Below are 6832 nucleotides of genomic sequence, written 5' to 3' on the forward strand. Positions count from 1 at the left end.
TCACCCATTTTTTTCATTGGGTTGTCTACTTGTTCACACCAAGTTGTAAGAGAGTATATGTGTTGTATATATATTTTTGTATTAATGCAAATTATGTTACAGATATTTTTCCAGCATGTTTTGTCCTTTCCCTTTTTTTATGAATTATTTTGCCATGCCATAAAAATTAGATAGCTATGCCTATATTCAATGATTAGCCTAATTCTCTTTCTCATGCAATGGTTTTGGATTTGCATCTTTTTCCACTGCAATGGTCTTCCACATGGCTTTAGTATTGCCTCTGGAGGGTGGCAGAATATGCCACACCAAATTATGCCACTTTGGTAGATGGATTATTTTGAGCTAAAGGTACATAAAGAAGCAGCAGATGGAAGAAGGGCATTCTAATTTCACCTCTTCTTCCTGAAAACAGTCAATTAAAAACTCCCATGTAAAGATGCCCTCCCTGAACCAGAAGAAATGAAATATTATTTTCATTTTTTAATGAATTTTATCCAAGAGAATTCTATACAAACAACACTTGTTAAAATAATTCTAATCTTCCTTTTATCTTCCTACATAATTTAGCTGATTTTCCACAGTTGCTTCTCTTTGTTCAACCTGGTATGAAAGCCTTTAGGTTTTGCCATATGTTCAGGTCTTCATTTACTCATGAGGACTTTTATGTTATGTAAAACTTCTATACATTTGTATGCTTTTCTCTTCTTAATCTGTCTTATGTCCATCTGATTCTCAGGCCAGCTGAAAACCCTGAGAGAGTGGAGGCAAAATTTTGTCTCCCCTACACCTCAAATATATGCATTCATTTCAGTATTTTCCAATATTAGTGTCAAATACCTAAACACAGACTTTATAAACAGATTTTACTAAGGAATGTAAGTTAGACTTTAAAAACTACTAATTAAATGGGAAACTCAAAGGTATAAATATAATAAAATGCCACTGCTTTGTGTTATCTTGAGTGATTGTCTTTGTAACATGTTTTCTTATTACAGTGATGAGTATGCACATGTCAGAAGGAAATAAGACTCTTGTGACAGAGTTTGTTCTCACAGGACTTACAGATCGACCATGGCTGCATGTCCTCTTCTTTGTTGTGTTTTTGAAGGTCTATCTCATCATCATGGTGGGCAACCCTGGACTCATAGTTCTAATTTGGAAGGACCCCCATCTTCATACACCCATGTACTTATTCCTTGGTGGTTTAGCCTTTTCAGATGCTTGTAATTCAACTTCTGTAACCCCTAGGATGCTGGTCAATTTCTTAGACAAGACTGCAATGATATCCCTAGCTGAGTGCATCATCCAGTTTTACTTTTTTGCTTCCAGTCCAACTACAGAATGCTTCCTCCTGGTAGTGAAGGCCTATGACCGCTATGTAGCCATATGTAATCCCTTCCTTTATCCAGTGGTGATGTCCAACAAACTCAGTGCTCAGTTGATAAGTATTTCATATGTAATTGGTTTCCTGCATCCCCTGGTTCAGGTGAGTTTACTATTGCGACTAACTTTCCTCAGGTTTAACATAATATGTTATTTCTACTGTGAAATTTTACAGCTGTTCAAAATTTCATGCAATGACCCATCTATTAACACACTAATGATATTTATTTTTGGTGCTTTTATACAAATATCCACTTTAATGGATATCGTAATCTCTTAAACTCATGTGCTCTTCGATATTCTGAAAGAAAAGTCTGAAAAGGGCAGAAGCAAAGCCTTCTCCATATGCAGCGCCCAACTTCTTTCTGTCTCATTGTACTATGGAACTCTGATCTTCATGTATGTGTGTCCTGCATCTGGCTTAGCTGAAGAGTAAGACAAAGTGTATTCTCTATTTTACGTGATTATAATCCCCTGCTAAACCCATTTATTTACAGCTTGAGAAATAAAGAAGTCATGCATGCATTGGAAAGAGTTACAAGGAAGTAAACAGTTCCAAAGGGAAATGTCAAATCATTTATTTTTTCACCCTTCGCATAAACAAGTCAACAAGTCTTGTGGTTCGCCATAGCTCTGCCATTTCATCAGAGGGCTCGTGGTCAGGGTGGTCACTGAGCACTATGTGAAGAAACCCAGCTTTGTACAATGTTTACTTGGATTTGGGTCCAGTTGAAGTGACTTTACATCATCCATGGTTGGTTTCTTTAAAAACATTTTACTTCCTTGTTTTCTGAACATTTAATCTTTGAAAATTTATTATTTTCAAGGACCCTTCTCCTAAATTCCATTGAATAACTGACAATAATTGAAACTGGAATATAAGTGCCATTTAGTTCATAATCCTACTTTACTGCAGTAGGCTCTGCGATACTCTACCATACAAGAATAAAATGATAAAAACTCAGAGTCTTGCAGAAAAAGTGTTCTGAAAATAAAAGTTAGAAACAGTAATGAGAATTAGGAGTTTAAAAAATGGTGCATTTCTTAAATTTTTGGTATATCTTAATGACAACAATTTGTAAAAGTTTGGCTTGAATAATGGAGCATCAAAATTTAAAACTTTGCATATCTGAAGTGTATATATTAGCTTTAATATAAGGCATTATATAATACGATTGCATTCAGTAATATGCAGATTAGAAAATATCTCAGAATATAGCCTTCTCAAACAGTACAGATCTTCTATACTCTATTTACAGGAATATTTTGTTTGCAATTGTAAGCATGGTAAAAAAAATTGCACAGAGATTGCATTGCTATACTCCAAGAGACAGAAGACAAGAATAAGAAACTGGTCAAGTATATATGGATATAGGCGTCAAATTGAGCTGGTGGATTCTTTTAAAGGTGAGATCAGGTTCTCTTAGTGTCAGCCACCAATTTACTTCCTTTTTTATTTTTATTTATTTATTTTTTTGAGACAGAGTCTCCCTCTGTTGTCCAGGCTGGAGTGCAGTGGCACAATCTCGACTCCCTGATATCTCTGCCTCTTGGGTTCAAGCTATTCTCCCACCTCAGCCTACTGAGTAGCTAGAATTACAGGCATATGCCACCATGCCCGGTTAATTTTTGTATTTTTAGTGGAGACAGGGTTTCGCCACACTGGCCGGGTTGGTCTTGAACTCCTGACTTCAGGTAATCCTGCTGCCTCGGTCTCCTACAATTTACTTCTTTTCAGTGACAGAACTACATTAATATATGCATCAGCTATTTTAGCAAAATGGAACTGACACATATTTCCTTTTGCAAAGTATGAATCATGTTCTTTGAGCAAGCTGTTTTTTCAAGCATTATGTTCAGGAAAAAAGAATTAATAGGAAATGAAAATTAAAATTTAAGTTGTTGCAACAGGAGTGAAACTTGTTAAAGAAAAATTTTAGCTGAATTAAATTTAAAAGAGTTTAATTGAGCAAAAGACAATTCGCCAATTGGGCAGTCTAGGCTGGGCAGAGAAGGCTCAGAGACTCTAGCACAGCTACATGGTGGAAGAAGATTTGTGCACAGAAAAAGGAAAGTGACATACAGAAAACACAAATGGATACAGAAAGAACCAGATTGGTTACAGCTCCACATTTGTCTTATTTGAATGCGGTTCAAACAGTTGGCCACCTTTGGCCAAAACTCGGTGACTGGTACAAGAGCAGGCTACAGTTTGTTAACAATTCCATTTAGGTTCACCATGTACAGAGAAAGCTTTAGGCATAAAATACGTAAGGAAGCAGCTTTAGGCTAAACAATTTAACAAAGTGTGCTCTTGCTGAAGAATTTTAAAAGTTATTTTTAGTTAGCTTTGTTGGCTGTAATTCCCACAGATACACAAAAATACTAATTTAATATGTAGACATATTCTATATCTCAAATGTATTGATTATTTGACTTAGGAATATAAATTTAAAATGTTAATTCATTTGTATAGGTCTACAGTTTCATTCCTATGAATCTCCACTAACAAATGGCTTTTTAAAAAACTACACAACTGAATGTATTCTCTTTTTTAAATTTTTTAAATTATACTTTAAGTTCTAGGGTACATGTGCACAACGTGCAGGTTTGTTACATAGGTATACATGTGCCATGTTGGTTTGCTGCACCCATCAACTCATCATTTACAAATTAGGTATTTCTACTAATGCTATCCCTCCCCCAGACCGCCACCCCTCAACAGGCCCTGGTGTGTGATGGTTCCTGCCCTGTGTCCATGTGTTCTCATTATTCACCTCCCACCTGTGAGTGAGAACATGTGGTGTTTGGTTTTCTGTCCTTGTGATAGTTTGCTTAGAATGATGGTTTCCAGCTTCATCCATGTCCCTGCAAAGGACCTGAACTCATCATTTTTTTATGGCAACATAGTATTCCGTGGTGTATATTTGCCACATTTTCTTAATCCAGTCTATCATTGATGAACATTTGGGTTGGTTCCAAGTCTTTGCTATTGTGAATAGTGCCACAATAAACGTGCAAGTGCATGTGTCTTCACAGCAACATGATTTATAATCCTTTGGGTATATACCTAGTAATGGGATCACTGGGTCAAATGATATTTCTAGTTCTAGATACTTGAGGAATCACCACACTGTCTTCCACAATGGTTGAACTAATTGACACTCCCACCAACAGTATAAAAACGTTCCTATTTCTCCACATCCTCTCCAGTACCTGTTGTTTCCTGACTTTTTAATGATTGCCATTCTAACTGGCGTGAGACGGTATCTCATTGTGGTTTTCATTTGCATTTCTCTGATGACCAGTGATGAGCATTTTTTCATGTCTGTTGGCTGCATAAATGTCTTCTTTTGAAAAGTGTCTATTCATATCCTTTGCCCACTTTTTGATGGGGTTGTTTTTTTTCTTGTAAATTTGTATAAGTTCTATGTAGATTCTGGATATTAGTCCTTTGTCAGATGAGTAGATTGAAAAAATGTTTTCCCATTCTGCAGATTGCCAGTTCACTCTGATGATAGTTTCTTTTGCTGTGCAGAAGCTCTTTAGTTTAATTAGATCCCATGTGTCAATTTTGACTTTTGTTGCCATTGCTTTTGGTGTCTTATTCATGAAGTCGTTGTCCATGCCTATGTCCTGAATGGTATTATCTAGGTTTTCTTCCAGCGTTTTTATGGTTTTAGGTCTTACACTTAAGTCTTTAATTCATCTTGAGTTAATTTTTGTATAAGGAAGGGATCCAGTTTCAGCTTTCTATTTATGGCTAGCCAGTTTTCCCAGCACTATTTTTTAAATTGGGAATCCTTTCCCCATTGCTTGTTTTTCTCAGGTTTGTCAAAGATCAGATGGTTGTAGATGTGTGGTGTTATTTCTGAGGCCTCTGTCCTGTTCCATTGGTCTATATATCTGCTTTGGTACCAGTACCATGCTGTTTTGGTTACTGTCGCCTTGTAGTATAGTTTGAAGTCAGGTAGCGTGATGCTTCCAGCTTTATACTTTTTGCTTAGAATTGTCTTGGCTAGGTGGGCTCATTTTTAGTTCCACATGAAATTTAAAGTAGTTTTTTTCCAATTCTGTGAAGAAGTCATTGGTAGCTGGATGGGGATGGTATTGAATCTATAAATTACCTTGGGCAGTATGGCCATTTTCACGATATTGATTCTTTCAGTGAGCATGGAATATTCTTTCATTTGTCAGTGTCCTCTTTTATTTCATTTGTAGTTCTCCTTGAAGCAGTCCTTCACATCCCTTGTAATCTGGATTCCTAGGTATTTTATTCTCTTTGTAGTAATTGTGAATGGGAGTTTGCTCATGATTTGTCTCTCTGTTTGTCTGTTATTGGTTTATAGGAATGCTTGTGATTTTTCCGCACTGATTTTATATCCTGAGACTGCTAAAGTTGCTTGTCAGTTTAAGGAGATTTGGGGCTGAGATGATGAGGTTTTCTAAATATACAATCATGTCGTCTACAAACAGAGCCAATTTGACGTCCTCTTTTCCTAATGGAATACCCTTTATTTCTTTCTCTTGCCTGATTGCCCTGGCCAGAACTTCAAACACTGTGTTGAATAGGAGTGGTGAGAGAGGGCATCCTTGTCCCGTGCTTGTTTTCAAAGGTAATGCTTCCAGTTTTTGCCCATTCAGTATGATATTGGCTATGGGTTTGTCATTAATAGCTCTTATTATTTTGAGATATGTTCTATCAATACCTAGTTTATTGAGAGTTGTTAGCATGAAGGGCTGTTGAATTTTGTTGAAGGCCTTTTCTGCATCTATTGGGATAATCATGTGGTTTTTGTCATTGGTTCTGTTTACGTGATGGATTATGTTTATTGATTTGTGTGTGTATGTTGAACCAGACTTGCAACCCACGGATGAAGTAGACTTGATCGTGGTGGATAAGCTTTTTGATGTGCTGCTGGATTCAGTTTGCCTGTATTTTATTGAGGATTTTTGCATCAATGTTCATCAGGGATATTGGCCTAAAATTCTCTTTTTTTGTTGTGTCTCTGCCAGGCTTTTGTATCAGGATGATGCTGGCCTCATAAAATGAGTTAGGGAGGATTCCCTCTTTTTCTATTGATTGGAATAGTTTCAGAAGGAGTGGTACCATCTGCTCTTTGTACCTCTGGTAGTATTTGGCTGTGAATCCCTCTGGTCCTGTTATTGGTCTATTCAGAGATTCAACTTCTTCCTGATTTAGTGTTGGGAAGGTGTATGTGTCCAGGAATTTATCCATTTCTTCTAGATTTTCCAGTTTATTTGCATAGAGGTGTTTGAAGTGTTCTCTGATGGTAGTTTGTATTTCTGTGGAATCAGTGGTGATATCCCCTTTACCATTTTTATTGTGTCTATATGATTCTTCTTTCTTTTCTTCTTTATTAGTCTGGCTAGTGGTCACTCTATTTTGTTGATCTTTTCAAAAAATCAGCTCCTGGATTCATTGATT

General features: G+C 36.6%; 1 pseudogene; it reads left to right on the plus strand.

Annotated features, from left to right (window-relative positions):
• Window positions 1-1003: 1003 nt before the first annotated feature.
• On the plus strand, window positions 1004-1932 carry LOC115899419 (annotated as a pseudogene).
• Window positions 1933-6832: the final 4900 nt, after the last annotated feature.

This window comes from Rhinopithecus roxellana, chromosome 1 (assembly GCF_007565055.1).
Source record: "Rhinopithecus roxellana isolate Shanxi Qingling chromosome 1, ASM756505v1, whole genome shotgun sequence".
Classification (NCBI taxonomy): Eukaryota; Metazoa; Chordata; class Mammalia; order Primates; family Cercopithecidae; genus Rhinopithecus; species Rhinopithecus roxellana.